The 26,729-nt window shown below is 37.5% G+C and overlaps 1 protein-coding gene and 1 long non-coding RNA gene across 5 annotated transcripts in view; one reads left to right on the top strand and one right to left on the bottom strand.

Moving 5' to 3' along the window:
• The window catches only part of LOC129501671 (uncharacterized), a 114,793-nt gene extending 98,196 nt beyond the window's left edge, over positions 1–16,597 (bottom strand). For both annotated transcript variants that reach the window (XR_008662784.1, XR_008662783.1), the window contains exon 1: positions 16,514–16,597. This is a non-coding gene — a long non-coding RNA (uncharacterized LOC129501671). The remainder of the gene's footprint in view (positions 1–16,513) is intronic.
• A 43-nt stretch (positions 16,598–16,640) lies between these two features.
• The window catches only part of FAM172A (family with sequence similarity 172 member A), a 420,789-nt gene continuing 410,700 nt past the window's right edge, over positions 16,641–26,729 (top strand). For all 3 annotated transcript variants that reach the window (XM_055312860.1, XM_055312861.1, XM_055312859.1), the window contains exon 1: positions 16,641–16,788. The gene's annotated coding sequence lies outside the window, so the exon portion shown is untranslated. The remainder of the gene's footprint in view (positions 16,789–26,729) is intronic.

Genomic DNA, 26,729 nt, shown 5'->3' with positions numbered 1-26,729 from the left:
AAACATAACGAGCCTTCATAATATGTGAAAGACAGAAAATTATCCAAAATTCCAAGATGAAGGAATTTTCCCCAAAAGAACAATCAAGAAGAAGTAACCACCAAGGACATGCTCAAAACTGACTGGATATAATCACAACAAGGATAGAAGTAGCAGAAGAATGAACAGGTGATATAAAAGATGAAATTACAGAAACCAATAAAGCTGAAAAAAGAAGGAAAGAAAACTATTAGATCACAAACACAGGCTTAGGGAATTCAGTGATTACATAAAGTGCAAAAATATCCAATTCATAGGAGTCCCAGAAGAGGAATGGGAAAAAAGTGGGGGGCGGGGGGCAGAAGGTTAATTTGAACAATTATAGCTGAGAATTTCCCTAATCTGGGAAAGGAAACAGGCATTCAAGTCCAAGAGGCATAGTGAAACTTGCAAAATACAAAGATAAAGAGAGAATTCTGAGAGCAGCTAGAGACAAAAGGTCCTTAGCCTACAAGAATAGACATATAAGGTTAGCAGAAGATCTGTCCACAGAAACTTGACAGGCCAGAAGAGAGTGACATGAAATATTCAATGTCTTAAAAGGGAAAATTACGCAGCCAAGAATACTTACCCAGCAAGGCTGTCATTTAGAATAGAAGAGATAAAGAGTTTCCATGAGAATCAAAAACTAAAGAAGTTCATGAACATTAAACCAGCTCTGCAAGAAATATTAAAGGGGACACTTTGAGCAGGAAAGAAAGACCAAAAGGAACAAAGACTAGAAGGCAATAGAGACAATCTACAGGAACAGCAACCTTACAGGTAATACAATGGCACTAAATTCATATCCATCAATAATTACTCTGTATGTAAATGGACTAAATGCACCAGTCAAAAGGCATAAGGTATCAGAATGGATCAAAAAACAAGGCCCATTGATATGCTGCTTACAAAACGCTTATTTTAGACCAAAAGATACCTCCAGATTGAAAGCAAGGGAATTATCATGCTAATAGACATCAAAACTAAGCAGGAATAGCCATACTTATATCAGACAAATTAGGTTTTAAACCAAAGACTATAATAAGGGGTAAAAAAGGGCACTATATCTTAATAAAGAGGTCTATCCAACAAGACCTAACAATTGTAAATATGTATGCCCTCAACTTGGGAGCAAATATATAAATCAATTAATAACAAACTTAAAGAAACTCATTGATAATAATACAATAATAGTAGGGAATTTTAACACCCCTCTCACAGCAATGGACCAGAAGAAGATCACAGCAGGACATCAACAGGGAAACAATGGCTTTGAATGATACACTGGACCAGATGGACTTCACAGATATAGTCAGAGCATTTTATCTTGAAGCAGCAAAATACACATTCTTTTTTGAGTGCACATGGAACATTCTCCAGAACAGATCATATACGGGGTCACAAAACAGGCCTCAACCAGTACAAAAAGACTGAGATCATACCATGCATATTTTCAGACTACTAACACTATGAAACTTAAAGTCAACCACAAGAAAAAAATTTGGAAAGACCACAAATACATGGAGGTTAAAGAACATCCTACTAAAAAATGAATGGGCTAACCAGGAAATTAAAGAAGAAATTTTAAAAAATACATGGAAGCAAATGAAAATGAAAACATGACAGTCTAAAACCTTTGGGACGTAGCAAAAGAAGTCCAAAGAGGGAAGTATATAGAAATACAGGCCTTCCTGAAGAAACAAAAAAAAGTCTCAAATACACAACCTAAACTTATACCTTCAAGATCTGGAAAAAGAATGATAAATAAATGGCAAATACCCACCATTTGCTTCGACATGGATGGAACTGGAGGATATTATGCTGAGTGAAATAAGTCAATTGGAGAAGGAGAAACATTATATGGTCTCATTCATCTGGGGAATGTAAAAAATAGTGAAAGGGAATAAAGGGGAAAGGAGAAAAAATGAGTGGGAAATATCAGAAAGGGAGACAGAACATGAGAGACTCCTAACTCTGGGAAACGAACTAGGGGTGGTGGAAGGGGAGGTGGGGGTGACTGGGTGATGGGCACTGAGGGGGGCAATTGATGGGATGAGCGCTGGGTGTTATTCTATATGTTGGCAAATTGAACACCAATAAAAAATAAATTTTTATGTAAAAAAAACTAAATCCAGCAGGAGAAGAGAAATAAGATTAGAGAAGAAATCAATGATATAGGAAAAAAAAAAAAAGCCCACTGGAACAGATCAACAAAACTAAAAAAACAAACAAACAAACAAACAAACAAAAAACTAGGAGCTGGTTCTCTGAAAGAATTAATAATATCCCTGAGCCAGACTTATCAGAAAGAAAAGGGAAAGGACCCAAATAAATAAAATCATGAATGAAAGAGGAGAGATCACAACCAACACCAACTCTTAATATTATAAGAGAATATTATGAGCAATTATATGCAAACAAATTAGGCAATCTGGAAGAAATGGATAAATTCCTAGAAATATATAAACTACCAAAACTGAAGCAGGAGGAAATATAAAATGTGAACAGACCCATAACAGGCAAAAAAAAATTGAAACAGTAATCAAAAGCTTCTCAACAAACAAGAGTCCAGGGCTGTATTGCTTCCCAGGGGAATTCTACCAAACACTCAAAGAAGAATTAATACTTATTCTTCTGAAATTATTCCAAAAAATAAAAATGGAAGGAAAATTTCCAAACTCATTCTATGAGACCAGCATTACTTTGACGTCAACACGAAAAAGACCCTACTAAAAAGGAGAGTTACAAACAAATATCCCTGAAGAATGTGGATGTAAATATCCCCAACAAGATACCAGCAAATCAAATCCAACAGTACATTAAAAGAATTATTCACCACAACCAGGTGGGATTTATTCCTGGGCTGCAGGCATGGTTTAATATCTGCAAATCAATCAACAAGATACACCACATTAATAAAAGAAAGGATAAGAACCATATGATCCTTTCAATAGATGCAGAAAAAGCATCTGACAAATTACAGCATCCTTTCTTGATAGGATCCTCTCCCAAGAAAGTAGGGAGAGAAGGAACATACCTCAACATCATGAAGGCCATATGTAAAAGACCCACAGCTAAAAACTGAGAGCTTTCCCCCTAAGGTCAGGATGATTGGACGGGGATGTCCAATCTTACCACTGTTGTTCAACATATTACTGGAAGTACTAGCTTCAGCAATTGGACAACAAAAAGAAATAAAAGGCATCCAAATTAGTAAGGAAGAAGTCAAACTTTCACTCTTCACAGACAGCATGAAACTATGTGAAAACCCGAAAAACTCCACCAAAAAAATTGCTAGAACTGATACATGAATTCAGCAAACTCACAGGATATAAAATCAATGAACAGAAGTCTGTTGCATTTCTATATACCAATAACGAATCAGCAGAAAGAGAAATCAAGGAATCAACCCATTTACAATTGTACCCCAAACCATAAGATACCTAGGGATAAACTTAACCAAAGAGGTAAAAGATCTGTATTCTGAAAACTATAAAATGTTTACGAAAGAAATTGAAGAAGACACAAAGAAATGGAAAAACATTTCAATGCTCATGGACTGGAAGAACAAATATTAATATGTGTGTACTACTGAAGGAATCTACACATTCAATGCAATTCTTATCAAAATAACACCAGCATTTTTTTAAACAGAGCTTAACAGAGCTACTAGAAACAATCCTAAAATTTGTATGGAACCAGAAAAGACCCTGAATAGCCAAAGTAATGTTGAAAGAGAAAACCAAATCTGGAAGCATCACAGTTCTGAACTTCAAGATGTATTACAAAGATGTAATCATTAAGACAGCATGATACTGGCACAAAACAAACACATCAATCAATGGAACAGAATAGAGAACTCAGAAATGGACCTGCAAGTATATGGTCAACTAATCTTCAACAAAGCAGGAAAGAATGTCCAGTGGCAAAAGACAGTCTTTTCAAATGGTGTTGGAAAAATTGAACAGCAACATGCAGAAGAATGAAGCTGGGCCACTTTTTTACATCATACACAAAAATAAACTCAAAATGACTGGAATACCTAAATGTGAGACAGGGATCCATCAAAATCCTGGAGGAAAACACAGTCAGTAACTAACGTCTTAGACACCATCTATGACAAATTCTTCTCCTGAGGCAAGGGAAACAAAAGCAAAAATTAACTATTGATACTTCATCAAGATAAAAAGCTTCTGCACAGTGCAGGAAACAATCAACAAAACTAAAAGGCAACCCAGAAGATATTTGCCAATGACGTGTTAGATAAAGGGCAGTGCCCAAAATCTATAAAACATTTTTCAATCTCAACACTCAAAAAATAAATAATACAGTTAAGAAATGAGCAGAAGGCATGAACAGACATTTCTCCAAAGAAGAGATACAAATGGCTAACAAGCACATGAAAGAATCTTAACATCACTCGTCACCAGTGAAAATCAAAATCAAAACCACGATGGGATACCCACGCTTGTCAAAATGACTAAAATGAACAATTTAGGAAACAATTGATATTAGAGAGGATATACAGAGAAAGAGAACCCTCTTGCAATGTTGATTGGAAAGCAAACTGATGCAGACATCTGGAAAATAGTATGGACTTTTCTCAAAAAATTAAAAATAGAACTACTCATGACTCAGCAATTGCACTACTGGGTATTTATCCAAAGGATTAAAAAAGTGATTAAAAGGGGCAATGCACTCCAATGTTCATAGCAGCACTATTAACAATAGCCAAGGTATGGAAAGAGCCCAAATGTCCAATCGACTGATGAATGTATAATACACACATACACACACACACACTAGAATATTACTCAACCATCAAAAAAGAATGAACTCTTGCCATTTGCAATGATGTGGAAGGAACTAGAGTGTATTATGCTAAGTGAAATAAGTCAGATACTATGATTTCACTCATATGTGGAATTTAAGAAACAAAACAGATAAACATAGGGAAGGGAACAAAAAATAAAACAGAAAGAGAGGCAAACCATAAGAGACTCTTAACCATAGAAAACAAACTGAAGGTTGCTGAAGGGGAGGTGGGTAGCAAGATAGGCATTAAGTAGGGCACTTGTGATGAGCACTGGGTGTTATATATAAGTGATGATCACTAGATTCTACTTTTGAAACTAACTACACTGTATGTTAACTAATTGAATTTATATAAAATCCTGGAGGAAAAAATAAAATGAAAAAATCCATCAAAACCTCTAATAAAAATCATATTTCTCAGTACAGCAGCATAGTAGTTATGTGTGATTCCATGTCTAAGTACTGATCAATAAGATGTAAACAAAAATGATGAAGCAACTTCCACAAAATTTCAAGGAATATTTTTTCCCTACCTTCTGGTTGGAATGTGAGCATAACAGAAACTGGAGTAGCTATTTTGGCCAGATGAAGATGGCACATGATAAGCTTGACAGAACCATAAAAATATAGAAACCTAGGTTACTGACTATAAAGCCATAAAAGTCCTAGAGTGCCTACACTTATGTGAATAAGAAATTAACTTCCATCTTGTGTAAATTGTTTATTTGGGTTTTTAAAATCACAGTGAATTCTTAATATCTTAATAAATATATGATATGGGAGAAAAATATCAGAAATGAAGCTTAGGGTTACACTGTGCCTCTGAGAAAGATTAAAATTTGCTAGGAGTGAGGGGTGGTTCAGAAAAATGGACGAGGAAAGAAATTCTCCCACATAACAAAACTCTTCTTAGAAGAGTTAGATAACTGTGGAACTGTGGTAGACTTCAGCTTACCTGTTTTTCAGCCCTATACCCTTTAGGGCACTGTGACTACTAAAAGCCTTATATATTAACACAGAGCCACATTTTCCCACTCTTGTTAAGAAAATATACCTCTACTTATATAACTACTATATAACAAGACCAACACTGTGATGTACTATGAAATACACTTAAAAAAAAAAGACAAATCAAGGGCTTGAGAGAAGATGGATAGTTATGCGATAAAGTGAGTAAAGGAAAATGTTAACAAAATAATCTAGGAGGTGGAGATACATGTGTCCACTGTACTATTCTTTTAACCTTCTGTAAATTTCTTTACATGCTAGTAAATTTTCATGATAACATATTGGAAAGAAAAACATTCTAGTTACCACTAAACTAGTCAACATAATCCATTGTACAAGGACATAAACAGAAAACCAGGAACCACCAAACCAATAAAATTTTAAAAATCATGATAAATAGAATATCCAACCTTAAAGTAAAAAGAGATGGTTCAGGAAACAGAAAAGAATTTTCTGATGATATTACAGAAAATAAAATAGTACTCTTCTATGAAAAATAAGCAATCAGAAAATAAATATTTCTGGAAAATTAAAAAAAAAAGTATCTCAACTTTCAAAAAAATTCATTGACTAAAAACTGACTTGGTCATCTGGAATTTAAATAACATTGAGATAACTTACTGAATAGAAGGCACCAGTCTAAGCTCCTCACACATCCTGCCACCATCAACATTCATTTGGATGAATACAATAGCCTCCCAAATTTTCTATGTATTCTACACTGACCCCTTTCATTTAATTCATAGAGGAGCCATAGCAATCTTTTTACAATCAGATCATGTCTCTCCTTGATTCAAAGTCCTCAAGGATTCCTCTTTTAATTCATAGTTAAGTCTTTTTTTTTTTTTTAAGATTATTGATTTATTTATTCATGAGAGACAGAGAGAGGCAGAGACATAGGCACAGGGAGAAGCAAGCTCCTTGCAGGGAGCCTGATGTTGGACTCGATCCTGGGACTCCAGGATCACTCCCTGGCCCAAAGGCAGGCACTCAACTGCTGAGCCACCCAGGCATCCCAGAGTAAAAGGTCTTTTAAAGTGGCCTACAAGATCTGGTCTTCTGCCTTCATCCATCCCTCTTTCCTCTATGATTACCTGTTTTACCATTCCTTCCTTTCTCCTCTCCAGCCACACTGGCCTCCTTAGAACTTCTTAAATATGCCAGGCACACTCCAATCTTTCTGCTTTGTTCTAGTTTCTGTGCCACAGATAGGTTCCACCTTTCCTAGACCTTCATACAAATGACTTCAGATAGTATGTACTTGTTTCATGTGAGGCTTTTTTTCATTGGGCATGTTGAGATTTACTTATACTGTTGTATATACCAGGGGCTTGTTCCTTTCTATTGCTGAGTATAACCATATACCTCAGAGATATTGCAGGTTTGGTTCTAGACCGCCACAATAAAGTGAATGTCACAATAAAGTAAGTCAAATGAATTTTTTGTTTTCCTAGTACATATATTATATAAGTTATCTTTGTACTACACTGTAGTCTATTAAATGTACAATAGTATGTCTAAAAAGTGTACATACCTTAATACATTATTGCTAAAAAATGGTAACTGTTATCTAAGCTTTCAGTGAGTCATAATCTCTGTTAGAGAAAGCTCCTGCCTCCATGTTGATGGCTGCTGATTGATCCCGGGGGAATAACTGCTGAAGGCTGGGATCTTATTTCTCAAAATAGGACAGTGAAGTGTGTATCATTGACCCCTCCTTTCACAAATTCTCTGTAGCATGTGCTGTTGTTTGATAGCATTATATACACAGAACTTCTTTTAACTGGAGTCAATCCTCTCCAATCCTACTGCAGCTTTATCAACTAAGTTGATGGAATAATCCAAATCCTTTGTCGTCATTTCAAAACTCTTCATACATCTTCGCCAAGAGCATATTCCATCTAAAGAAATTACTTTGCTCATGCTTAAGAAACAACTATTTGTCCATTAAAGTTTTATCATGAGATTGCAACAATTCAGCCAAATATCTAGGCTTCACTTCTAGTTCTTGTGCTATTTCCACCACATCTGCGGTTACTTCCTCTACTAAATTTTGAGCTACGCAAAGTCAACCATGAAATCAACTTCTTCCAAACTCCTGTTCTTGTTGATATTTTTAGCTCTTCCTCACAAATTATGATTGTTCTTCATGGCATCAAGAATGGTATACCCTTTCCAGGTTTTCAGATGACTTTGCCCAGATCCTTCAGAAGACTCCCTATCTATGGTACCTATAGCTTTAAGAAATGCATTTCCCATGTAATACTTGAAAGTTGAAACTGCTCCTTGATCCATGGGCTAAAGAATGGATGTTGTGTTTGTAGCCTTGAAAACATTAATTTTGTTGGACATCTCTATAAAAATCTTTGGATGACCCAGTACATCATCAATAAATAGTAGTATTTTGAAATAATTTTTTTTCTGAGCAGTAGGTGTGAAGAGTAGACTTAAAATATTCAGTAAACTATGCTGTAAATAGATGTCCCATCATCCAGGCTTCTTGTTCCATTTACAGAACACAGGCAAATTAGATTTAGGATAACTCCTAAAGGGCCCAAGGATTTTCAGAATGGTACATAAGCATGGACTTTAACTTAAAGTCACTAGCTGCAGGGCCCCTAATAAAGGAGTCAGATTGCCTGCCCTTTGAAGCTTTGAAGCCAGGCATTGACTTTTCTCTAGCTATAAAAGTCCCACATGGCATCTTCTTTCAATATAAGGTTGTCTACATAGAAAATTTGATTTGTCATTTGGTATAAATACCTTCATGAGTTCTCTTAGCTAGATCTTTTGGATAACTTGCTGCTTCACCTTGCACTTTTATGTCTAGAGATGGCTTCTTTCCTTAAACCTCAAGAAACCTCTACTAGCTTCTAACTTGACTTCTGCAGCATCCTCACCTCTCTCAACCTTCATAGAATTGGGGACAGTTAGGGCTTTGTTCTGGTGTAGGTTTTGGCTTGAGGGAATGTTGTGGCTGATGTGACCTATCCAGATCACTAAAATTTCCTCCATATTAGCAAGAAGGCAGTTTCATTTTCTTATCATTTGTATGTTCCCTGAAGTGGCACTTTCAATTTCCTTCAAGACATTTTCCTTTATATTTACAACTTGGCTAATTGTTTGACCCACAAGGACTAGTTTTCAGCCCATCTTGGCTTTCAACATGCCTTCTTTACTAAGCTTAATCACTTCTAGCTTTTTATTTAAAGTGAGAGATGTACAGTTTTTCAATTGAACACTTAAAGGCCATTGTAGTGTTATTAACTGGTCTAATTTCACCATTTTTGAGTCTCAGGGAATACAGAGGTCTGAGGAGAGAGACAGACAGGGGAATGGCTGGTTGGTGGGGCAGTCAGAAAAGACACAACATTTATCATATAATCTCACCATCATATACGGGCATAGTTTGTGGCACCCCAAACTAATGAACAATGGTAACCAAATGAACAATAGTAACATCAAAGATTACTGATCATAGATTGCCATAACGAATAATGAAGAAGTTTAAAGTAATTGCTAGAATTACCAAAATGTGACAGAAATATGGAATAAAAGCTGTTGGAAAAAAATGGTGCTAAGAGACTTGCCCCATGCAAGATTTAAAAGACTTTCAATTTGTAAAAAATGCATTATCTTTAAAGCACAATAAAGTGAGGTATGCCTGTAGTATTACATGAATACACCAAAATTTGTTTATTTACACCCCAATTTGATGAACACCTGGGCTGTTTATAGTTTGCCTACTATGAATAAAACTTCTATGAACATTCTTACACATCTTATTTTAATTATTGGCTTTTTAGCGATGCCTCTATATTTTTTAAAGTGGTTCCTAAAGTATTAAAACATACAGCCTTAACTTTTTATAGAGTGTTTAGGTCCATTTACTACTTACTTCATCCTGCCCTATGTAATACAGCCTTCATATGTATTACATCAACAGATGTAATAAACTTCACCAGACAATGTTAAAATTTTTGTTTTAAAGTTCTATGTATTTTAATGAAATTAAGAGGAAAAATAATGTATTTACTGAGGTATTTTCTATTTCTGATGCTTCTCTATCAAGATCCTAATTTCCGTATGGTTTTATTTCCCCTCCATTAGCATTTCTTGAAGATCTGCTTGTGGTAAAGTCTGTTATTTTTGCTTCACCTGAAAAATGTTTATTTCACCACTCTTGAAGGTATTTCACTAGATACAGAATTCCGGACTCAGTACTTTTTTATCTGGGCACTTGAAAGATGATCCAATCACTCCTGGCCTCCACTGTTTCTGATGAGAAGACAGTAATCATATAGATCATTGTTCTATATAAATATATAATTTTATTGTGTTTTAAAAATCTTCTCTGTATTATTGTTCTTGAGAAATCTGTGTTGTGCATCGGTAGGGTACACTTACATTTATCCATCTCCAAGTTCATTGACTCTCTCCTCACAATCTCCATTCTGTTGTTAATTAAGCCCAACCAATGGATTTTTAAAAATTTCATATTATTTTATTTTTCCATAACAGAATTTACATTTAGTTCTTTATTATACTTTTTATGTCTCTGCTGAGATTCTGTATTTTCATTCTGTATGAGTACATTTTCCTCTGTGTCTTTAAGCATAGTTATTATAACAGCTTTTTAGGGTCTTGTTTAGTGATTCCAACAAGTCATCTTGATATTAGTCCATTGTTTGTCTTTCTCTTCAGGATGGGTAACTGTGTTGGGGGAATCTTCAAGACCATGTCTACCCTTGGAGATTAGCTAGAACTCACAGGACTCACTAAATACTTATGCTCATAGCTAAGATCTATTACAGTATGTAGTGTGCATGTAAGAAAGAAGGTTCATTATAAGGATGTGGCAACGTACCTTAAAAGCCTACTGACCACATTTAATGTCCAATATGCCAAGTTTCAGTGAATACTGAGAGGGTAAATTGTTTCTGAGGATAGTTGGGAATAACCAGGTTGCCCACAACAGCAACATCAGTATATAAGAGAATTAGAATGAAGAAGAGTGAGAGTGGATTTTGTGTTTATAGAAGAGAACTTCAGACTTTAGATATAAGCTGGAAGGGAAAAGTTAATAAAAGAGGAAAAGTATCATGAAGAGATTGAAAATCACTCAGTACTAATAACCCAATGAGGATGTACCATTCCAATCTAGAAAATATGAGTTTTATAGATATGACATAACATTTTATAGTTTCTGTGACATAAATATTTGGATGTGATACACCAAATGTGCAGCCACCTGAGGGATGGCAGGTAACAAGCCATAAAACTTAAGGTTTTCTCCTCCTACTACAATCCAAACTTGCTTTGTTAGATCTTTTTCCCTATTCCTGGATTTCATGCTAGGCCTGCCTTATGGCTTTTCTGGTCACATTAAGATATTTTCAAATGTCTCATTTTTAGTTATTTAAAAGTCCAATATAATCTCAAAGTCACTTTAAATGTTTTATATTCATTGCCCCATTGGTTCTTTCCTTTAAAGTTTTGTCTTCCATTCTTTTTTTGCATTCTGATTTTAACTGGACATTTTATATGATTTCAGTTTCTCTCCTCTTCCCCTCTCTTAGCATATCAGACTTTTTTAACCCTTTCAAACAGTTGACCTGGAGTTCTCAATACACATTTAAAACTTATCTAAGCCCACTTTCAAATAACACTACATGCCTTCATGGGTAGTGAAAGTACAGAGTATTTTCAATCGCTCCCTCCTGTTCTTTATAACATTGCTGTCACTCATTTCACTTATCCACGAGCTCTAATTACAGAATGTTGACATTATTATTTTGAACAGTATTCTCTGTCAGATCAATTTAGAATAAGAAAAATTAAAAAAAGAAAAATAACAGATTTTATTTTACCTTTATATATTCCTCTCTGAAACTATTTTTTTAAAAAAATGTAGAACCATTTTAAAACTAAACCAAGTTTCCAACCTATAACATTTCCATCTCTTTAAAGAGCTTTTCAAAACATTTCTTGCAGATCAGGTTCACTGGTGATAGTTTCCCTCAGTTTTTGTCTAAAAAGTCTTTATTTTTCTTCTACTTTTTAAAGAATAATTTCCCTGGATATCAAATTCTACATTTTTTTTCTTTCAACACTTTTATTCTCTTCTTTCCTAGTTTCTGAAGATAAGTCCAATGTAATTTTTATCCCTTTTTCTCTGTCGGTAAGGTTGCTTTTCCCCATCTGGCTTCAAGATTTTCTTGTTCTTGATTTTCTGCTGTTTTGAATATATATGTCCAGGTATTGATTTTTTAGTATTCATCCAGTTTGTGATTCTCTGAGCTTCCTGGATCTGTGGGTTTGTGTCTGCATTAATTTTATTTCATTTTATTTTTAAAGATTTTATTTATTTATTCATGAGAGACACAGAGAGAGGGAGAGGCAGAGACACAGGCAGAGGGAGAAGCAGGCTCCATGCAGGAGGCCCGACGTGGGACTCGATCCGGGGTCTCCAGGATCACACCCCGGGCTGACGGTGGCACTAAACCGCTGAGCCACTCGGGCTGCCCTCTGCATTAATTTTAGAAAATACTCAGTCATTATTATTTCCACTAGTTCTTTTCTTCCTTTCTTTACTTCTCCTTCCAGGTTTCTCATTATGCCTGTTACACATTTTGTCATTTCCCTGGAGTATGTACATATTGTTATGTTTTCATTCTTTTTTCTCTTTGCATTTCAGTTTTATGATTTTCTATTGACATCTACATTCTCTTTTTTGCTGTGTCCAGTATACGTATGAGCCAATCAAAGATATTTTTCATTTCTGTTCATGTGCTTTAGCTTTCTAGCACTTCCTCTCAATTCTTCCTTAGTGTTTTCATTTCTCTGCTTACAGTCTCCTGCTCCTACATGTCCACTTTCCTCCTACTTCAAAGACTAGAGTGAGACGGGGTTGAGTATTTTCATTCCTCTAGATTCATAAACCTTTAGTTGGTTAGGTAAAATAGTTTCCTTTAATGGCAGGGTTGATAAGGAAAACAGCTCTGGGCATGTTTCCAAATGGTCACTTTTCCTCTTTCCCTGACAGGATTTTTCTCCTATCTTCACACTAAGAACCTGACAGAGCTTCTAAAGGTAAAACTCAGGAAAATGTGGGTAGTCTCTCTTCACCCGTAACAAGTGGGAGCAATTTAAGTTTTTTTTTTTTTTTTTTTTAAGATTTTATTTATGAGAGAGAGAGAGAGAGAGAGAGAGAGAGAGAGAGAGGCAGAGACACAGGCAGAGAGAGAAGCAGGACATGGGACGCGATCCCAGGTCTCCAGGATCACACGCTGGGCTGAAGGCGGCACTAGACCTCTGAGCCACCTGGGCTGCCCAACACTTTAAGTTTTTAACTCTCAAGCTAGTCCATGAGTTTAAATTCTCATGATCGTCCACGATGAGCCTTCAGCAATTTATCAATTGCAGTTTAGGGTGTCCCTACCCGTGCTGACTCCAGCTGCCAATCTCTGCTCCCTCTAAGCTGTGCTTTTTAAATGTCTGTCTCTCCAATTTAGGAGTCAGTAGTTTACCTGCTGACCTCAGTTTTTCATGGATCTAGAAAGAGTTGCTGATTTTTAGTTTGTTCCACTTTTTCTTATCGTGAGGATGGAAGTAACTGACCTTCAAGCTCCAAACTCTTTATGCATTGGACTGGAAACCTCTAAATTACTTATTCTCTTTCCTAAAATTGGCCTGATCTACAAATATGACTGGAAGGAAGAGGATAAATCTGTTTTGTCTTCGTTTCTCCACCTTTTATTTCTCTATGTCCTCATGTCCACTCATTCTATTACCTCGAAATCCATTAGCATCAGCTTAGGGGTGGGAAGAAGAGGCTCTTGTAAAGGGAAACCATGGTGCCCTCTGTAACAACTGCCTAAGAGCTGATGCTTCTGGAAGAAGATAGTTTTGTACACTTTGGAGATTCACTCAAATTCAGGAACTCCAACACCATCATTCTGAGATACACAGAATGAATGCTCCAGCCAGCATGTCAAAATTTCCATGCGGATCCTTTCCTGGTGGCTTATTTCATACTTCATTCTACTCCCTGGTTTGCTTTTCCTTTATTTCATTCTACTGGAAATGCTTCTCTTCTTTTTTAAAAAAACATTCTAGTAGCGCTACGAGTTGAAATGTGTCTCCTTGAAAAGATACAATAAAGTCCTAAGCCCAGTATCTCACAATGTGACATTATTTGGAAATAAGGCCATTAGATAATCAAGTAAAAAAAAAAAAAGATAATCAAGTAAAAATGAGGTCATTGGGGTGTAGTCTAATGCAATATGACTATAGTCCCTACATGGAGGCAAAAATTTGGATGCAGAGACAATACACAGGGAGAATGCCATGAGAAGATAGAGGTAAAGATTGGGATAGAGCATCTACAAGTCAAGGGACATCAAAGATTCCAGCAAACCACCACACCCTAGAAGAGGGACATGGAAGAAAATTTCCCTCCAGTGCTCAGAACCAACATTGTCTACACTTTCATCTTGAATTTCTAACTTCTAGTAATGTGAGAAAGTAATTTTTTTTTTTTGCTGTTGTCATGAAGCCACCTACTTTAAAGTACTTCGTTATTGAAAGCCCTAGAAAATGAATACAGCAGAGACGTACCAATATGTCTACGAGCTGTTGAGAAAACTCAACAATTATCTTTTTGTCATCACAGGCTCCCTCAATTGGTCTTCCATTTAAGTATTTCTAGGCAAGAGAGATGGGTAATCACCTTTGGGACTGCCATTTCCCAAACTCCAAGGTTACTGGTCAAGCCTCACCCCACCACATCTCCAAATCTCTTACAACTCCCTTCCTCAGTGGCAGCAAGGAGTGGCCAGGAACTAGATCATGCAGGATCTTGGAGTTTCATGAAAAAACTTTGGATTTTCTTCTACTTGAGTAGAGAAGCTCTTAAAAGTTTTGACCAGGAAAGTTAAATTCTGACATACATTTTAGAAGGATTTCTACAGGTGTCAAATGGAGGCTAAACTATAGGAAGGCAAATATAGAAGCGTGTAGAACAATTAAGACAAGTACAGTGAGGAACCGAATAACGCTGTATAGGTAGGTGATGAGGACTGATTAGATTTAACATACCCTTTTAAAAGAGAGCCAACAGATTTTGCTGAGGATTGGATGTGGAATGTTAGAGGAATCAGAGGATAACCCAAACAATGTTACGAATCCAATGCCATTTGTTGAAATGGTGAGATATGCAACAGGAAGCATGTTTTGGAAGTAGAAAAAACAGAGTTTGGCACACACGTTAAATATCCTAGTAATGTGCTAGATGAGAAGTTGGAGATGTATGTAGAGTAATCAGAGAAGTCAGGGCTCGATATGGATATTTGGAAGCCATTAGCATAGTCAAGTTGTGTAAAAAAAAAAAAACAATGAAGGAAATAAATGAGATCACCAGGGGAATGATGAGAACAGATAAAGAGGGGACTAGGTCCGAAGTATAGTAACATTCAGAAGTCAGGAAGAATCAAGCAAAGGAGAATCAAAAGAGCACTGTGATTTCACACAAGTGAAATGAATAATGTCTATCAAGTTTCAAGAAAAAAAGATGTATTTATTATGTCAAACGCTGCTGAAATGTTAAGATGAAGATTAATAGTCGCCCCTTGGATGTCTCAGGATTGTTTAAATGCCCAGATATCCACACACAGTCTCCTTTCATTCTAACATTTAAACTACATAAGAGGTCTCACATTTTTTTTTTATATTTTATTTATTTATTCATGAGAGACACGGGGGGGGGCGGGGGCGGGGGCAGAGACACAGGCAGAGGGAGAAGCAGGCTCCATGCAGGGAGCCAATCACGCCCTGGGCCAAAGGCAGACGCTCAAGACGCTCAACCACTGAGCCACCCAGGTGTCCCCAGGTGTCACATTCAAGTGTGCATCAGAATTAAAGATCTAGACTTTATTCTTCACATCTTGTAGTAAGTACTTTGTGGGCCATGTAAAGGATTTTCGTGGGCAATTTTCACTATCAGGAATTTTCCCTTCAAGGCTGCGTTTAGAGCTAAAGTCCTCTGAGGCACGTGACTTCAGGTTTCCACACCTGTTTCCCGTTCATCCCGCTAGCATTCAGGGGGTAGGAAAAAGAGCAGGGTCAGAGAGCCTAACCCTAATTTCCTACTTTAGAAGTGATAAATTTTGAAGTAAATTTAATCTTCCAAATTTAAACTTTCTGACCTTCGTGTTCCCCCCCCCGCGAGGCTGAATGGACTGTGCAAAGCTGAATAAAACACGAGTGGAGGGGATCCCTGGGTGGCTCAGCGGTTCAGCGCCTGCCTTTGACCCAGGGCGTGACCCTGGACACTGGGGGTCGAGTCCCGCGTCGGGCTCCCTGCATGGAGCCTGCTTCTCCCTCTGCCTGTGTCTCCGCCTTTCTCTGTGTCTCTCGTAAATAAATAAAATCTTTAAAATATATGTATTAAAAAAAAAACAGGAGTGGAAAAGTGAGCAACTGGCTGCACGGCCGGTCCCGCAACTGCTTTGTAATTTTCTCGTGGGAGAATGACAATTCACGGTGGTCCGGTCCTCTAAGGCTACTCAGGAAACGGGCTCGCTCGTTTTAGGGAGGAAAAAAAAAAAAAAAAAGGAGGGTGCGGGAAAGGCGAGCAGGGCCCGCGGGGACAGCACAGGACGACTCTTACCTCCCACAGGCCCGGCTCTCCCAGCCCACCTAGCTCCGCAGGAACCACCCCAGCGAGCACGCTCCGCCCACTTCCGGATCGCCGCCGCCGCCGTCGCATGCGCAATGACGTTTCAGTCGCCCGCGGACCCCGGAAGTGCGGCTGGAACTTGGTCGGGGCGCGGATCCCGAGAGGGAAAGTCATAACAACCGCACGAGGGAGTTCGTCTGGCGAGCTGGAAGGCCACGCCTCCTCCCGCCTCCCCCCGCAGCCCTGTAGCTGGGGGCAGAGCTCAGGTAGGACGTGCGTTTGCGGGGATGTGCGCTCCCGGGCCAGGCCCGGGCGGAAGTCCGAGGGACCGACCGGCCTGGTCGGTGTCGGGCGGGGGCCGTGGGCCCCGGCGCCGCGGGCCGCCCGCCGCTCGCGCTGCGTGCCCTGCGCGCAGGTGTCCCCACTCCTGGGACCCCGCCCAAGGCCGGGTTCCACCTACCACCTCCACTGAGGAGGCGCGGCGGGGCACGCGTGTGCCCTGGGTGACTGTCCGTACTGAGCGAACCGGTGGGGTTCGGTGAGCCCTGGAGACCGTACAGTAACGGGCCCTGGTTTGCTCTCTCCGGAGGGACGGTGTTTATTGTCTGATTAAACTTTTTTTTTTCCCCCTGCAAAACTTATGATCAGCCGCTCAAGCTTTACCAGATGTCATTCACTACAGACGGGAAATTAAAGTGCTGTTACAAAATTCTCTCAAAACTTGTTACATGTATGTATGGGCGCTGATGGGACAGTTGACTGGGATGGATTTTTAGACTTTTGACTTTGAACTTAGGCGTCTATGGAAAGCGCTCTTCTCTTTCCCTCAGCCAGAGATCTAACGTGTTCTCTAATGCTCCAGAGTGTGGAACCTGTTGGGCCACGGGATTGGTTATTTAATTTTTTTCTATATTTATTAGCAGCTAGTGTTCCTGCGTTTGTGTATTTCCCCCAAATCCTCGGAGAGGTTGTAGAGGGGAAAATCCTGTGCTCTTTCGGACTAGCAGCTGCCTTGTCATGTTTATTAAAATAGATGCAATGTGCTGTTTGTTAAGCAATGCATGGTACCTTTTGGTCTTAAAGCAGTGTTAGAGGTAGCTTCGTTATCCTTTTTTTTTTTTTTTTTTAAGATTATTTATTTACTTATTCATGAAAGACACAGTGGCAGAGACACAGGCAGAGGGAGAAGCAAGCTCCATGCAGGGAGCCGACGTGGGACTTGATCCTGGGACTCCAGGGTCACGCCCTGAGCCTCCCAGGGATCCCTAAATTCTTTATCCTTACTCTTTATTCCATATTGTGAGAGACGAATACACTGTATTTATTTAGAGTATTTAGAAACTGAGAGAGCAAGCACTGTTTGAAGTGCCTAATTAAGGTATTACGGTTCCAGGCTCCCACATGACTTTTATTTTTTTGAGTAATGTAATGTGTTTTGTTTTACAATGAAGATTTCAAAAAACAAAACAAAAACCAAAAGCAAAGTTACAAGAGAAACTGGGAAAAATATTTACATTTCATATTATGAACAAAGAATTAATTGTCCCCAAACATAAAGATTATCTTCTACAAACCGCTAAAAATACCAACAACCCAGTAAGAAAATGAAGACAGGTTCCCATCACAGGAAATACATCTAGCCCTTCAAAACTTAAAAGCAGTTTGGTCTTGCTCCTATAAAGATAATGGAAGAGTACTTCTAGTTCCCTTGAAAATCTAAGATCTTTTTCGCTTTCTGGCCTAAAACCTGTCCAGGACTGCCTTATCTACTCAGGTGTTCATGTTTTTTATTGACATGGAATCATACTGTCTTGATTTATTAGCCATATTTTTTCCTACATCAAAATCAGTTTTGAGAATCTAGTGAAACTGAAGCACCTATTTCTTGTCCTTCCCTACCGCTAACTATGCAGTATTTCATTCTGTAAAGAAACCACAGCTGATCCGTCCTTGAGGCTGTTCTGGTTATTTATGAACTAACCTAACAGCTTTGCCCCTGCCCCACATGAATGTGTCCTAGGAGAATACAAACTTAGAAGTGGTTTCACAGTAGTGACTTTCAAGATTATTCAGTTGGCCTTCTCAAAGTTTCATACCTAACAAAGCTAGAAACATGCAAACCAGATTTTAGGGAGTAGGGATTTGCAAACATGTAAACCAAATTTTAAGGAGTAAGAATTTGTTGAGGTGGGAATAGGAGCAGGGGCAATCTGTTAAATTAGATGTTCCTTCCACTTTAATCATTCCCGTTCTGGATGGCTTTGAGGCCGTGGCTGGTGGCTGTTGCAAGGCCAGTAGAATGGTGGATAGTAGAATAGCAGAATAGTACCAAGACCAAGAAGGAAATACGATGTTACGCAGTGAGCCTCCATCTATTCATTCATTTAACAAATATTTATTGGCCACCTTCAGTGTGCCAGGTGGTGTTCTAAGTGATGGGGGTACAGTAGGGAACAAAATAGACAAAGTCCTTGTGCTCCTGGAATTTTACACTGTAGAGGGTGGAGAAAAAAATGAGCAAGTAAACCTGTACATTGGGTAGTGATAAAAGCTGTGAAAAAAATAAAGCTCTTTGGGGGTGGAGGTGGTGTGGGAGAATTACAGAGGATACTATCTTACACAGGATTGTTAAGCTTAGCCGCTCTGATAAGGGAGCATATGCATAGACATCTGAATGAAATGAGAGAGAGAACTCTGCAGGTGTGTGGGGATGAATGTTTTAGGATAGCATAAGGTGGTGAGACAAGAGAATGTTTGGTGTATCTGAGAATAGCGGTGATGTAGGCATGGATGCATTAGGGTTTAAAAATCTTGAAAGTGAGTATTCAGTGGTTTGGTGTGTGCATGAGAGATCTTATTTATTGAAGACTATTTTTATTTATTTATTTGAGGTGGGGGGCAGAGGGAGAGGGAGAAGCAGACTCCCCACTGAGCAGGGAGCTCAATGTGGGGCTGGATCCCAGGGCCCTGGCTGGGATCATGACCTGAGATGATGGCAGACACTTAACTGACAGAGCCACCCAGGTGCCCAAGACTATCTTTTTCAACTTAGGGATGTTTCCATGTGCTTCAATGGCACTAATGAAGTTAAGCACCGTTTACTTAGTTGATACATTACTTGTACTGTTTTAGTCAGATAAGGTTTCCACAGTAACCGTGGATAACTAAGTAGCAAGTACTTCTCTGCCCTGTTGTAAACTTTACTTTTCATTCATCTTTTATATTGTGGTAAAATATACATAACATAAAATTTACCATTATAGCCATCTTAAAAAATATATATCAGTGGTACTAAGTATATACACACTGTTCTGCATTCATCACTGTCATCCATTTCTAGAACTCTTCAGCTAACTCAACTGAAAACCCATATCCTTTAAACATTAACTCTGTTCCCCCCCTCCCCTCAGCCCCTCACAACCACTGCTTTACTTTTTGTCTCTGAATTTTCTTTCTCTACTCAAGGTAACTCATATGAATGAAATCATACGATACTCTTCCTTTTGTGACTGGCTTATTTCACTCAGCACTGTATTTACAGGTTTGACCCATGTTGTGTCTTGTTTCCTTTTTAACGTTGACTACTATTCCATTGTATGTGTATTCTACATTTTTAAAAGTTATTTTGATTATGGGTGCTTGTGTTGCTTTCACCTTTTGCTTACTGTGAACAAGGTTGCTCTGAACCGGAGTGTGCAAATATCTGTTTGAGTTTCTGCTTTCATGTCTTTTGGCTATATACTCCAAACTGAATCAAATGTCAATTCTGTGTTTAATTTTTTGGGAATCACCTTACTCTTATTGACAGTGGTTGTACTAATTTACATTCCTACCAGCAATGAACAGAGGTTGCAGTTTCTCTACATCTTCAGTACTTTTTCATGTCTTTGCCAAATTCATTTTCTCTTTTTTCTTTTTTTTTGTAGATAATAATCATCCAAATGGGTGTGAAGTAGTGTCTCCTGTCATTTTGATTTGCATTTTCCTAATGATTAGAGGTGTTAAACATCTTTTCATATTCTTTGGGGCCGTATGTATATCTTCTTTGGAGTACTGTTCATTTACTCTTTGGACTATTTGTTTATTTTAAGATCTGCTTTTAATAGAAATTTTTGGATTTGTGTGTGTGTGTGTGTGTGTGTGTGTGAATCTTTTAAGGGTTAAGAAGGAAGCCATCCTGTCTTCGGTAATTTTTTTTTTTTAAACCCTAGTATACTAGAGTTGTAAGAACTTAAGTTACATATAGACTAAGTATCTCAAGTAACTCTAAAGGTAGAAATAAAAGAGACCATAAAGCATCTTTTGTAACAATGAATGAACTTTTAAGTATCAGATTGTGATAAAAACAGTTCAGAAAAGCCAGGGACCTTTCTAACTTGCTTTGACTTTTTTTTTTCCCCCCTTTTTAATTAGAAGGAAAGGAGTGTATTGATTGGTTGACTGTGCCTGTGAAGTCAGTCTCTTTTTTCTGGGAGCTGGAGGCTGAAAACAAATAGAAGAGACAAAAATGGTGGAACAGGGGCACCTGGTTGGCTCAGTCGGTTAAGTGTCTGACTCAGATCATGATCTCAAGGGTTGTGAAATAGAGCCCCACACTGGGATCTGTGGGCTCCTGCTTAAGATTCTTTCTCTTCCTCTGTTCTCTCCCCCACCTTCCACCTATTGGATAGCAATATAGCAATGGGATGTGAGTAGGTGGGAAGTGGCAAAGGACTCAGTAACAGTAATGGACAATAAGCAGCAAAACTGCAGCAGAGGAGGTAAGATTCAGCAACAAGGTGACAGAAAGTCATAGAGCTTTTCAGATGGGAATGGGATGGGGGATAGAGAGAGCAAATCACCAGCTACATCTCAGCATATAGTTCTGGAGTCAGCCTTTTGGCCTCGAGTATAGTTCAGTAAGACTACTGTGTATCAGTACAATGTGTCAGTTCAGCTGGCTCAGTAGTCAATGTTTGGAAGGTGTGCAGTGTATACAGTCCTATAGGAATAAACTAAGTTTTGCAGACAATATATCACATTACTTCCATGCATAGAATAATGAGGTTTAATTGAGTAATTTAGGGGCGACTAGGTGGCTCAGTGGCTGAACATCTGCCTTCAGTTTAGGGCGTGATCCTGGGGTCTTGAGATCGAGTCCTGCATCAGGCTTCCCGCAGGGAACCTATTTCTCCCTCTGCTTATGTCTCTGCTTCTCTCTGTGTCTCTCATGAATTAATAAATAAAATCTTAAAAAAAGTAATTGAGTAATGAGTAAGTGTGTAATTTAAAAATGTTCAGTATTGTTAAAAAAGTTTTTTTTTTTTTTGGATTATTTGTATGAGAAGGAAAGGAATTTTTTGTCCACAATAGCTAATGGCTTAGTAGTTCAAGGTAACACTTTTTTTTTCTTTTTTTAAAAATATTAAATGGTTTTGTACACTATCATTGTCTAGAAAATATTCTTGGCATACTACATGTAGCTAATTCAGTTATAAAGCTCATTTAAGCCGATTATATTAAGGTAATGAATGTAAAATTGTACTGCAATTTTGCCTATCACTCTTTGGCAAATTAAAATTGACTAATTTGGTACAGATGAGATGGCAGATGACTGACTCAAGTTTTCACAGCTAAGTTAAAGACAAGGCAGAGACAACAGTACTGTGCTGCTTTCTCTGATAACTGTATTGTCTTCTTTTGGGGAGGAATAGTTCTTTTTTGCAATACAGATAATGTAGATAATTTTTGCTATAGAGAAAGATATCACTGTGAAGACACATCATTAAAGCAAAGCATTTACAGTATGTTTCCATTTTTATATAGCAGATAGGATATTTATTTTAAACATACTCTAGATTGATAACATACATAGGGTTGATTTAGAGAGGCGCTAATAAGACTAGGATTTTGGATTTGAGCCCTTGTGAGGCCCTTTATGAGCTCAGTACAGAAATGATCACAACTAATACCCAATAGTATAACTATTAACTGTTGTAGGATGTGACTAATATTTTTATCCCCTGCGATTAGCATTGCCCTCATATGTGTTTTGGCATCAGAAAGCAGCGAGAGTGATACTCTCTATGTGGCTAAACACACTACTCTTATTTAAAAAACAATTGAGAGTTTGTATCTGAGGTAATGAGGGAGTGTTAAGTGATGCCCTTTTCAGGCATAAAGCGTAGCTTGGTTTTGTGTGCCTCATTTAGAGTACTGACGGGCAAGATTACAACTCAAGATAAGGCATTTTTAAGAAGTTATAAAGTTTGATTAATTGAGATAGTGACATACTTTCTTGATTTGAGTTACCCATTCTTCATGGTATCATCATTTTTGTGTATATTATGGAAATGATTATAGTACTAACTCAAGTAGTTTGGAAGTTAATCTTTTTGATCCATTTGGTTTAATACCCTCTCATGTAGTTGGAGTATTTATCTTAGGCTTTGGTTTTGGAATATATATATGAAAATACTTTTGACCTGATTCCACTTTCTGGGAAATTATTATTCTGTGGGATCACTGGAGTCTTATTTTTATTACTGATATATCTGTTTTCGCTCTGGATGTTACTGAGCTATATGGGAGAATAGTAGGTAGTTATACCCTCTATAATACTGCATCGAGCAGAATTTACAAATTGGAGATCTCCAGGCTAACTGGACCTGCACAATCTTTAATGTTGTAGAATGAGTTTTCAGCTAATTTAAGTAAAAATCCAAGTTTTTTATTTCTCCTGAGAAATAGAAACTTCCAGTCACACTGGGTCTTCATTTTGTATAGCAACAGTGAGGCAAATAGCAACTCCCTTGAAATGAGCTGTGCGTTTTGAACTTTGTTGCAGGCTTTACATTCATACAGTGTAAGCTTATGACTTTTAGGCCTCACTGCCTATATTGACTGACTGTTAACTTTCTGATGCCTTTAGAGATTTGAATTTTTGATTCCTGCATTATACAGACTTTAAATGGTTGTTTGTCTTTGCTTTTCTATGGCTATATTGTGCCCTTTCCTTTTTGTTTTCTTGATACCTGCAGTGATTGAGGTGTGGCATACAATGTAGACCCCCTCTCAGAGCGGCAGCTTATGCCTTAAAAATAGATTTTTTAAAATTCCAGTGTGCCAAAGTAACCTCCCTTAAGCTGCTGTCAAGGCAGTAATATAGTCCTTCCTGTAGGTTGGATTATGGCCTGAATTTTAAACTAGATGACTCTAGGTTCGGATCCAACAAAAATTGGATTTACGGGAGACCATTTTGCACTTTTTTGTGCCAGCATGAAAGCATTTTTTATTTGTACACTGTTCTTTTAGAATTTTTCCTACTTTTTTCTAGGTCACTAATATGATAAATCAGTTTGTACTAATGTATTTGACAGGTAATTGTGATTAGAGTATTATTGTTTATAGTAGTATTTTATTTTGGAACAGTGTAAGTGATTATAATCGTGGAAATTTTATCTGCATTAAGAATAATACAAGTACATTTAAAAAATTAGACATTTCAGCTTTATCATTGAAAACAAACTATTGAAAACAAGCTTATTTATTCTGAATATTTTCTTCAGTAAGAAACATGCATAATTAGTTTTATCCAAACAAGCATATGTGTTTGTGTTTTTAACTGTTCTAATTAAAAATGTAAGGTTTCTTTCTCTCAATGAAGAAAGACTTTCAGCCAGACCAACCGTTAATTCTGAAAATCTTGAGCTTTGTAAGCTAATTTCCTACTATTTTTTTTTTTTTAAATCCAAAGACAGTAAAAGAAAGTATTCTTGTTTTGGGAAATCTAAAGAATGCTCCTTCCTTAAATAAGAAATATATTATTGCTGAATTGGCAAGTCAATAGGTAATCAAGTGATGATGAGAACGAATGAATCTGGGAGCTTTAGCGGTGTTCAGTAATTCACTTGGGATTTAACTACGTGTTGTCTATTGTGATGTAACAAATCCTAAAATTTAGCAGCTTAAAATGAAAAAAAAAAATTATTCTCTCACATAGTCTCTTAGAGTCAGAAATTTAAGGTCAGTTTAGGGGTGATTCTAGCTTAGAATCTCTTGTGAAGTTGTAGTTACAGTGTCACCGAGGGTTGTAGTCATCTGTACTTGGACTAGGTCTTGTAAGATCCACTCCAGGCTCACTTATGTGGCTGTTGGCAGGCAGCTTCACTTACGTACCACTTGGGGCTCTCCATAGGGCTGCTCACAACTTGGCTTCCCAAGAACGAGTGATCTGATGAGTGAGAAAGCACTGAAAATGGAAGCCACAGTGTTAAAATTTCTGAGGTGTGATATTATCTATCACATTTCTTGTTTAGCATTGGTCATGCAGGTCTGACCTCGAGCCCCCAGGGGTTCATGTCCTTCCCACATGCAGATTATACCCACTGCTTCCCAAGGCCTCACATGTCTCTTTCTGATACTATATGATTTCAAAGCACAGAATGTCATTATCTAAATCAGATCCAGGCGTAGATTGGTTCCTTGGGTGTTTTTTCTCAAGCACAGCTCTTTGAGTATCATTCTGCTCCATCTGCCTCTCCTCATCTGCAGTACTGAACATACAATGAGGGACAGGCATAGGATAACTGCTATAGATAGTCTCATTCTAAAAGGGGAAAAAATGGAAGATGCAAAGGTGTCACTGATTCATAGCAATTCTGAGGTCCAGATGGGCAAATAATGGAAGTTTCTTGGTTAGATATCAAACCTGAGAATAATTCTTCAAGATTCTTAGCCTTGCCTTCTGTACTTTTCCTTGTACCTCTGTCTGTCTTTTTTCATGAAAGATTACAGATGTTTCCAAGGTGAGTAGTTTTCTTTGCCTGCTTTCTGTCACTAGATTTTGGGGTCCAAAAGTCTTTCTTCATTTAAGATATATTAAATCTTTTATATATTAAATTAAAAGATATATTAATCTTTTATGAATCTTATGGATGTTATGTGAATTGTATTGATACACATTCCTTTGAGCAAAAGTCACACTTAACACTTTTTTTTTTTTTAGATAAATCTTTGTATACCTTGGGCTCTTTGTAACAAGACTTACGGATAGTGCCCTTAATTTTGTAGAAGCTTTATTGTTTGAGAAGATCAATAAGGCACATTCACATTCTAATGTCTTTAGAGAGCCTTTTGGCTGACTAATAGTCTGAGGCATTATCTTTAATATTTTTGAAGTTTTAATGAAAGATTTTTCAAAAAAAAAAAAAAAAAAAAAAGAAAGATTTTTCAGTCATTCCCTAGCCTCATCTCTGAACAATGTTTCTCTGGTAGTGCCGTGGATATTTTCTTTGCTTATAAAACATTTCTTAATTTTTAGCATCATTTGCTTAGTTTTTTTTTTTAATGGATTTTATTTTTTTAGAACAGTTCTAGGTTCACAGCAAAATTGAGTAGAAAGTTAAGAGATGTCCTGTATACCTCCTGCCCCTACACTTGCACAGCCTCTCCCATTGTCAACATTCCACATCAGAGTGGTGTATTTGTTACAACTGATTAACCTTTGTTGACATATCATTATCATCCCAAATCCGTAGTTTACATTAGGGTTCAGTCATGGTGTTATATGTTCTATGATTCAGGCAAATGTGTAATGATGTGTGTATCTACTGTCATAGTATTGTAGAGAGTAATTTTACTGTGCTTAAATAGTTTCACTGCCTTGTTTATCCCTCCTTCCCCCCAGCCCCTGCCAACCACTAAACTTTGGACTGTCTCTATAGTTTCGCCTTTTCCAAAATGTTTTATCGTTGTAATCATATAGCATGTAGCCTTTTGGATTGGCTTCTTTCACTTAGCAATAGGCATTTAAATTTCCTTTTCTATTTTTTCATGTCTTGAGAGGGTTTGTTTGTTCATTTGTTTTTTTACTGCTTAATAACCCATTGCATGGATGTACCACAGTTGATTTATTCATTTAGGTACCGAAGGACCTTTTGGTTGTTTATAAATTTGGCAATAATGAATAAAGCTGTTATAAACATCTGTGCAGATGTTTGTGTGGACAGAAGTTTTCAACTCATTTGGGTAAATACCAAGAAGCAGGATTCCTGGATTGTATGGTAAGAGTAGGTTTAATTTTGTAACAAACTGATAAATTAGTTTCCAACATGGCTGTACCATTTGAATTCTTATCAACTATGAGTGAGAGTTTCTATTGCTCTATATCCTTGCCAGCATTTCCTATTGTTACCCTATAGGCATTTGTTCTTTTTAATAGATGCGT

The sequence above is a fragment of the Nyctereutes procyonoides genome, unplaced genomic scaffold, assembly GCF_905146905.1.
Source record: "Nyctereutes procyonoides isolate TBG_1078 unplaced genomic scaffold, NYPRO_anot_genome, whole genome shotgun sequence".
Classification (NCBI taxonomy): domain Eukaryota; kingdom Metazoa; phylum Chordata; class Mammalia; order Carnivora; family Canidae; genus Nyctereutes; species Nyctereutes procyonoides.
This window is presented reverse-complemented; position numbering and strand designations above follow the sequence as displayed.